This window comes from Leucopleurus acutus (assembly GCF_964270905.1).
Source record: "Leucopleurus acutus genome assembly, chromosome: 3".
In the NCBI taxonomy this organism is placed as follows: Eukaryota; Metazoa; Chordata; class Mammalia; order Artiodactyla; family Delphinidae; genus Leucopleurus; species Leucopleurus acutus.
Genome location: NC_139145.1, coordinates 131,539,523 through 131,549,378, shown reverse-complemented (window position 1 = coordinate 131,549,378; position 9,856 = coordinate 131,539,523). Strand labels below are relative to the sequence as shown.

General features: G+C 39.8%; 1 long non-coding RNA gene across 1 annotated transcript; it reads right to left on the bottom strand.

Moving 5' to 3' along the window:
* Nucleotides 1-3,010: 3,010 nt before the first annotated feature.
* On the bottom strand, nucleotides 3,011-8,411 carry LOC309959189. Its single transcript, XR_014326067.1, has 3 exons — nucleotides 8,367-8,411; nucleotides 6,299-6,389; nucleotides 3,011-3,619 (listed from the first exon to the last, which is right to left on the bottom strand). It is a non-coding gene; the product is annotated as an uncharacterized lncRNA (long non-coding RNA).
* Between the last annotated feature and the right edge of the window lie 1,445 nt (nucleotides 8,412-9,856).

Below are 9,856 nucleotides of genomic sequence, written 5' to 3'. Positions count from 1 at the left end.
TTTACATGGAGGCATGGAGGAGGAAGTAATTAACTGGCATAGAAGGGAAGAGAGACCAGGCAGGTATAAAAAAGGAGGAAGAAACTCTGCTGATCTGACCTTGAGGAATGAGTAGGATTTTCCTGGTATGTAGAAGGTAGGGGTGAGAATATCTTGCTTAGTGTATAGAGAAATGGAGACAGGAAGGGAAAAGGTCTATTATTTAGTTCTCATTGTGGCTATAAAAAGCTTAAATTATTGCTTTGAGAGAGAAGAGAAGAGGTAGTAGCTATTCCAGAAACTCAGAGGAGGGAAAAATCACTGAAAGTTGGGATAGACAGAAAGGCTTCTGACGACAGAGGCTGGACTTCAAAGGAAGAAGGGCTTGAGTGGAAGGGTGGTGGAAAGACTGGCTTATACAAAATTTCTATATCCATGTTATCTTCCTGCCCATGTAAGTATTTGAAATTACTAATCATATTACAGAGGCTGCCATATTTATATTTCAGCCTTATATTTTGCCAGGGACTTTCTTGCTCTTGTTTATAGAAGAATCTCAGAGATTCTACTCATCCAGAAAATATGTATGGAATGCAAAGTGGGTAAATACTGTAAGCCTCCAATATCAGAGGTGGCACAAGGTGCTGAGTAGTATGGCTAATCCTGGCTCCACAGGAGAGTTTCAAGGCGGAAATGAGCACTGTGGCTGGAGGCGCGTGAGAGGGCTGCAGTCAGCTGTGGTCTCAGCCTGTAGGAGACAAATCTCTCTCCAGGGTTTCATTACAAACCCAAATACTCAATTTTATGAACTCCACAACAAAACTCCTATATGTACACCTTCAATGTGTGTGATGGATAAGATACCCTCATCCAGGATCACTCACTGAATAATATTCAAGGATTTCCCAGAATATGAGAAACACACCACTCTGTGGTTTTTGTATTTTCACTGGTTTGCAGTTTCATAAGGGTAATCTGAACCCTTTTTAAAAATTATTTTTGGTATAATATTCAATTAGTAATTTAAGAGACTATCCTTTATTCTGAGATCATGAACTTCCTACCTTTTTTGTTGTTAAAATGTCCTTATTTTATGAAATGATGGTGATTAGGTCATGGTAGGTTTTTGAGATTTCATTTTCTTGTTTTTAACATTCATGCTTGCCAGGAATTAGTTTTCATGTTATTGGATTTCTGAACTTTGGAAGTCTGGGGAACTCCAGTTGTGACCACGTTACAGAATGCTGCATATTGCTCCCCATGGGATGAAAGTCAAGGCTATTTAAGGCTGTGGTCAGCACACACCAAAGTGAGGGTGGGTGTGTGAGCACCCTGCACCTGGCTGTGTCTCAGCTCTCCGAGTCAAGTACTTGTGACTTGGATGCAAGACCATCCAGATTAATAAAATATGGTCAGAAGCAAGTCCAGTGCTGGCAGGAGTCATAAGTCCTTCCCTGGGAGGGGGCTGAGTGCCAGATGTAAAGGCAAGCATGCGTTTACCTCCTCCAGTGCAGAAACAAAACAATAACGGCTACCTACGAGCGCTCAGCATCAGTAGCTCTGCCAGCCACATTACATCGTACTTTTCCATCCTCAGGAGATCAGTGGTAAGATTTTTATCAGAGTAACTAGCTCCTTCCTCACATGAGCATAGACACTACTTCGGGCTTTTCTTAATTGAGATGGCAGGAGTCCTGGGCACTGACCCAGTGGGGCTCCTCTGTAAGATCTGAGGCAGAGATCTTACTTTCCTCCATTGCTGGTCACTTGGTCTTTAAAACCGATGGGGAAAAATTAGCAATCTCTACTTGCATTCAGAGATGAAGCCACATTGTCAGGATACAGATAACAAAGTCAGCTCAGAACAGCCTTGCTGAAATTGATGGATAATAAGAAATCTTTCATTATAACCAGGATTGAAGGAATCTGACTCTCATCACTACAGATTTCCTCTAACTCAGTAGCTGGATTCTAACATACAGTTAGTGAGGATGGGACGGGACCTTCTCTGTTGATTGGAGAGGTGAGCAAGTGTATAAAAATGGGCCACCCCTTGGTTACATGGGGTGCCGTCTCTACCTGGCTCATGGTCTTGCTTTCACCCTTCTTCCTTTAATGCCTTTTCATCACAGCCTTAACAATTCTCACATCAACACATCAACATACCACCTTTAGAAACATTCCTGAAGGCTATGCTGATGAAGAGCCTTGTTACACTTCTGGAATGGACCCATGTTTTCCTAGTTTTCTTTCAAACATCTGGTTTTATAACAATTCTGGTTTAATCTATAATCTTTAAAAATTCTTCTCTCCTGAAGAAATAGGAAGTCAGCCTTTCCTTGTTTCAGGATTTTCTTTGGCCTGGAAATGTCTATAGGATAATGAATACATTCACTATTATTTAATCATCATCAACTAGTTAATTAGTGATTATATATAACAATCATTAGCGTTTATTTGGCATTTACTGTGGGTTAAACATTGTGCTGAGCCTGTCCTCATGCATATTATCAGTTGGCGTATGGATCACGTACCTAAAGTGTGACGTAACATGAAAGGTAGTATGGACAAAGTAAGCCTTGTAGACAATGCAGTGTAGGGACTGTGGAGTTAGACACACTGGGTTTGAATTTTGATTCACTCACTTATTAACTTGGCAAGTTTAATATCTCCTAGCCTTGATTTTTTTAATGTAAGCTAAGGAAAGTAAGACGTATATTGGAGGGTGGCAGTGAGAATCTAAGAGCATTTATGGAGATCTTAGAGATAGTAAGGCTCAAAAGCCTGGGATCTCTAAATACCATCACAGATGAGACCAGAAGAAGTGGTGTAGGAGGGGTTCACTGAGCAGGAGGGATAAAGAAACAGAGAAGTTGTAGGAAGCCAGCCTTTGAGTGAAGAATGATATTTCTATGAGAGTAGAAGAGGAGGAAAGGCACACGGATTAGAGTACGTACCGGGTCAGAGAGGGGGGAAATTTATTGCTCGTTGAGAGCCAAATATGAATCAGGCACTGGGCAAAGTACTTTGTGCATATTATCTTTAATCTTCTCTGCAAGTCAACAACAGGGGAAATAAGTGCTCCATTTTTTCAGGTGAGAAGTTGAATCTGAGGAACTTCAAATATGTTTCTTAAGATGACACAGGTGGTAAAAGGTAGCTCCTGGATTGCAACCCATTTTCTCAGGTTCCTATGTTCTCCACTGAAGCAGGGTAGTGCCGTGATCATTAACTTGCACTGTGGAGCCCCACTTTTGCGGCACGTTCAGCTGATTCTAGTTTTAGTCCTAAGAGTGGAGGTGCGGGCGTGCTGTTGCGGTGGTGGTGGTGGTGTAGGGTTGGAACTGAGCTTGTCCTGAAGCGATTCCAACCGAATATTCTTCCAGCCATTGTCCCTCTGCAGAGGAAGGCGAGGGAGCAAGCAGTGCACTGCCCTCCCACCCTGCAGGGCCCTGCCTGTTCCGGGGCTGGGGGCTCGCCCATTCTTACTCCACAGTGCTGTGGAGTCTGTAGGCAAATCTGAAGGAGAGAGTGAGCCTCCGTGCCTTTCACTCATGCCTTCATTTGTCTTAGATCCCATAACAGAAAATGGTGGGCTCCATATGGAAACAAATGAGATCTGACCAGAAATTTAAGATATCTGTCAATGGAGAAAAGAAGCAAATATTTATCTCACGTTGTGCGCTACATGAAATTCACATATGACATACGTGGTCTCATTGAATCCTCACGGTAAGCTTAGGAGGTGCACATTATCACTGTTTGTATGATATCATATAGCTTCCTCCAGGTCATACAGACAACAAATTTCAGAACTGGGTCTTATACTTAGGATGATGTAAGAGCAAAGATTGAATTGGCACAAAAATAGGAGGATTTAAATGAAAATGTGTATGTGCTGAGAAACTATAAATAATGCAGATAAGTTACAATAAATTGTATTCCTCATTTTCTATCCACGGATTGATGCTGTTTATTTCACTCTATGGTGTTCCTGCAGTAGAAAAAAGATATCACAAAGGATTTTTTCAAATAAATCTTCATCTTTTCATCTCAAAAAATAGAACTTCTGGTGATGTTTTGTATATTGGGTTTGGCTTCTTTTAGCAGTGCAAATGGTGTCTGTTGATCGATGGCAAACTATACCTGTGAATGAGCTATGCCCTGTAAAGGCTCCAACACGCTTTGGAAAAGAAGAGATAGAAACCATTCTGTCTTCTAAGTCTAAGAAGACATGGGATGCATCTGAGGCTTAAGGATGTAAAGATGATCCACATCTTCCGTGTACCCTTAGCTGCTTAATAGAGCTGTTCAAAATATAAGTGTTTAAAAAATATATATATATTTAAAATATTTATATATAAAAATATATATCAATGCTACTAGCATATTTGATGTTGCCTATAATCTACTTTGAAATACCTCATGATTGACATTGTGATATATATAATGTGATATATATATAATGTGATATATATAATAGTTTCAATCTGCTCCCTGGTGTGGTTAGTACCCCTTGTTGGAAATGCATATTTCACGGTATATTAGTTTCCTAAGATTATTGTAACAAATTGCCACACACAGGCTTAAAACAGCAGAAAATTATTCTCTTACAGTCCTGGAAGCTAGAAGACCAAAACTGAGGTGTCAGCAAGGCTGATTCCTTCTGGAGGCTCTGAGAGAGAATATACTCCATTCCTCCCTACTGACTTCTAGTGGTTGCCCACAATCCTTGATATTGTTTGGCTTCTAGATGCATCAGTCTAATCTCTGCCTCAGTCTTCACAAAGTGTTCTTGTCTCTGTATGTGGTTGTCTCCAAATTTCCCTCTTCTTATAAGGGTACCAGTCCTTATAAGTTGGCTCTAATCCAATATGACCCCATCTTAACTTGATTATATCTGCAAAGATCCTATTTCCAAATAAAGTCACATTCACAAGTTTCTGGTGGACATGAATTTTGAAGGGACACTCTTCAACCCAGTACATGGTTTATCAGTTAGCATGTAATTAGAAGATTCTGCTCCATGGTTAGCTATCGTAAGAAATTCAGCTGCCCAACGAATGTCAGTTTGTAAAGTGGCATAGCAAATATTAGAAATAGGTTTCCATTCATGAAATTAGTGGTCTTTGGATATGTGGACTGGCTAGAAATATTAAAGAAACAATCCTCATCCTTGCATGGATGAGACATAAAAATGTAGAGAGCCATGTCGTCTGTGCCCTTCAGCATGGTACCAAGGCTTATCTCTGACCGTCTCCAGTTAGCTTGCTGATCCAGAGTGCTTATTTGCCTGAATGTAGCTAAATCCTGCCTCTAAAATACTGTTGCATTTGTTTTAGGGAACTTTTCATACAGGATGTGGTCCAAGCACCTCAAAGTTTAGAAAGCTGGAACTATATGATGCTTATAGTACCGGTTGGATGATTCTTTTTGTGACTGCTTGATGATTAATGTTTGTATAGCAGAATTCAGCTTGAGAATTGCTATCATACATGGTAGCAAGGTTGAAGGAAGGAGACCAAGAACACTCACGTACCTGTTACTATAGGACATACCTCCCCAAAAGAGCCTCATAGTTATGAACAGCAAAATTGGCATAGGTTAATTCACAGCTCACATCCACCAACATTTTTCTATAATTGCAAATCCTCTAGTCTCTTTTGGACTGCCATTCTTACCCTCTTTTTCAAAATTTTTTTTTAGGTATGTAGATTTACAATACTAGTTTCAAGTGGACATTTAATTCTTATTAAACAATATAACCCAGTGTTTAGATAATTATGCCAATATTAGAAACACTCTATTATTGAAGATTTTCAATAAGAAAATAGATTTGGCAAAACTTGAACTCTTCACCTGGGATTTTCCCATATCCCTTGCCATGCCCAACAGTGGCAAATTGGCTCCCATGTCTCTGGCTGACTCAGTGTCTCTGGAATTCCCTCCTTCATGCATTCCATGGGAGCCTCTGTTTGGTGGTGTTTAGTACGTGGTGCCAGGCATCTGTTGTTTTGGCTTGAGTTTAATCTGAATCTTTGTTGTTTGACTGGGTTTTGTATTTCTGAGGGATTTTTTTTTTTTTTTATCATAAATCACCAGCTCTGCTGAGCAGCATGTGAGGCTGTTGGGAGTGAGAGTTTAATGTATTGTTACTACTGGAAATAAAACTGGAAAAATTCTTCAAAAGTGCACGTCATCTGGATTTTTCAGAAGTAATTCTTTTGGAAAAGAAAAGATCTGCTGTATGGTCTCCTCATGCTATTTTTCTTTCATGCATTTCAACAAATAAGCAAACATGCAAACAAAGTAATGGTACCATGGCATTTCTCCTTGGTTGAGGTCCAGACCGTTGACCCCCACTGATCTGTGCTTCAGTAAAGAAGTTGTGACCGTGGCAGGCAGGAGTCCTGAAATAAATGAAACAGTTGAGTGGACCGTGGGAATAAACGACTTGCCCATGTGGATCTCTGCTTTTCTTTCTACCCTAATCTCTTTGCCCTCATTCATCCTAATGAAAGGATGCTGGAGGAGAGAACTACAGGGATGGAAAACCCCTGAGAGAAGACAGTACTAAATACAAAGCCGAAATGTGAAACTGGTTCTGAAAAGTGATAGTTGCTTGTTTGTGCTGCATAAATTCTGAGTACATCTGTGAATATGCTATTGTGTATCAGGCTCCCCAAGAGTAAATATGCCCAGACTCAGGGATTATGTCACCTGATCAATACCAGTGATAAACCAATCAGCACCATGCTTAAGGGGGCGGGGGAATGGGTGCAGGGAAATGTGGACCCAAGTAACCGTGGTGATAGCGAAGGTTGTTTTAAGGATTGATGCTGTCAGGTTAATCTACCTGTCAGTTTTAGGTAGCTGATAATATTTTAAAGGAGTTTTTTCAAGTTGAACATAATTTTCATATTTCACAGGCCACGCCTTTGGAACAGGTACCTGATTTCTTATACATAGCAGCTTCTTTCTCTGTCCCTCCCGTAAGAAGACTAATCGTTAACTGATGAACACTTGGTTCCTGGGTGACGGTATATTGTAAAATCTAAGGCAGTGAATGCATGCCATCCTTTATTCCCTTCCGAAGATTTTTTTGGTGATTTGGTACGTTGATGATTTGGTACTTGCTTAGTTCCTTAGTAAACAGTGAATGAGAACCTACAGGGCAATAAATATGAACGTAAACAAATATGTGGGGAAAAGAAAAATGAACAGGGATTAAGAGAGCTGCCACTGATGTTTATTGACTGCCTTCTGTAGCCCAGCACTCACTTTTTTTTAATATATATAACTTTTTAAAAAAACTAATTAATTTATTTATTTTTGGCTACATTGGGTCCTTGTTGCTGCACGCGGGCTTTCTCCAGTTGCGACGAGCCGGGGCTGCTCTTCGTTGCGGTGCGCGGGCTTCTCATTGAAGTGGCTTCTCTTGCTGCGGAGCATGGGCTCTAGGCGCACGGGCTTCAGTAGTTGTGGCTCGTGGGCTCTAGAGCGCAGCCTCAGTAGTTGTGGCGCACGGGCTTAGTTGCTCTGCGGCATGTGGGATCTTCCTGGACCAGGGCTCGAACCCGTGTCCCCTGCATTGGCAGGCGGATTCTTAACCACTGAGCCACCAGGGAAGTCCCCCAGCGCTCATTTTTTGAAAAATACTTTTTATGATTAGAAAATGTACATAGATAAAATAGACAACTGATAGGAACATACTGTATAGCACAGGGAGCTCTACCTACGGCACTGTGGTAACCTAAATGGGAGGGAAGTCCAAAAGGGAGGGGCTATCTGTATGTAAATGGCTAACTCATTTTGTTGTACAGTGGAGGCTAACACAACATTGTAAAGCAACCATACTCCAATAAAAATTAATAAAAAAATAAAAGAAAAATAAATGTTAAAACAAAACAAAAATGTGCATAGATATAACAGTCAAATCATTCCTCAAGGCTTATAATGCACAACACCAGCCCCTGTCTCACCTAGCCCATCTCAGTTCTCATCTCCTGCAGGAAACCACTTTTAATCCTTTAATCTGGTATTTGCCTCCATAGTTTTGCATAATGCTATACACTGTACTGCTATTTATTTATTTGTCACATTTAGATACTGCCTATGAACATTCTACAATGGAAGACAATGGTTTAATTTTCTTAAATACCTCCTCTCACCCCAAACACATACTTCTACTTTCTCTGTTTTTATAATCTAAATTATACTTTTTGGTCAGATTAATATTCAGTCTATACATTGCTAGGTTTACATAAACATTATTCGTAGTTAAGCCAGGTAGACACCTGGGTATGTGGGGAACAGAATGTTTCCAGGGTTTCACTCTCCTTGCAAAGACTTTCAATCAGTGTTGTTTTCACCCCACCAACACTCACTTGCAAAGTTCCTCCTGCCTCCAAAGCCTGAGCCTTCTGAGATCCTGAAGTGCAAATGAACCTTCGTAGTGACTTTATTTGCTGAAGAGTTTCCCTGTTTGCTGGTCTGGCTAATCAGTTACCACAAATCAGTCCATTGCTTTCTATACATATGTTCTTTTTTTTCTCTCTCTCTCTTATCTCTTTTCCCTTGCTTTCTTTACCCTTATCAGTTTAAGAAGTTTTTGTTTATCACTGAAATTTTAATGTGTTTCTGGAATAAACCATATATGTTTCAATCTGCTATGTTTAACTAAACCTTCAAATACCCTTTTAAAAGTCTAGCTAATAATTCTCTATGCGATTATTAACCTCATTTTATAGATGAATAAAACAAGGATGGGAGAAGTTAAATAATTTGCTCAAGGTTGTACAAATAGTAAATGGTAATTTCACTTACTAATAAAAATCTTGTTCTTTTCTTTCCAGCACATTGCCTTTTACTGTGAGACACAGTTCCTGTTGTAAGGACTTTACAGTTTTTGCGGGGAGATAAGACAAGTGCATGGCCATTAGAAGACAATGCATGAAATGTCAAGAACAAGAAAAATGGCATGGTGTGCGGTGGAAATTCAGAGGTGAGAGAAATGTTTTCCTGCCCATTTCTTTGTGTCTGAAACCCCATTTGGAATTGGAATATATGTTTTGTAGTACTGTGTGGACATTTCCTCATACAGAAATCTTAATTCGATGGGATTTAACCTCTGTTCTTTGGTCATTTGGGATTCCATGGAGTCTTCGGAGTGAAGTAGACAGTTAATTTGTATCTTCACGTAATAACTATTCTTAAGATGATATTTTAGGAAGAAGAGGCAGATTTTTGACTCACTAAATATCTGTGAGTGTACTTGATATTAAAGGCATTCAAGAGAGAATTTTTGCATCTATTTATTTTTGCCATTGATGTTGCACAATCCTTATTTTTTTAAGCTTTCTTTGTTTTCTTCTTTGAGTTTTACAGATTTAGGTTTGATGTCTATGATCCATTCTTAAAATATATTTTTTATTGTGGTAAAATGTATGTAACACAATCTTTCACCTTGTTAAATCTGAAGTGTGTGGACAGCCCTAAGTGAAGAAGATGGGTTATAAATTTATCCACATCTGTCCAGACCTGAATTGATTCTTTTTTGCCAGTTTGAACTATGATAACTTTATGCCGCTTGTGCTCTGTGGCTCCAAAGCACTGTCTACAGAGTGTCTCAGGAGGCAAGATCCCATAGAGAGTTGGTGCATGGTTTCTGGAGCCAACTGGGCTGTGTTTTCTTCCAGGCTCTGCACTAGCTGCTGTTTGACCTTGAGAAATGTCACTCACCTGCTCTCTCTCTCTCTCTCTCTGTATCAGATTTCTCATCTGTAAAATGGGGATAATGACAGAATCTAGCTCATAGTATTGTTAGGAGAATTATTTGACTTATTGGATACAACAAATGTGATGCACTTACAAAAGT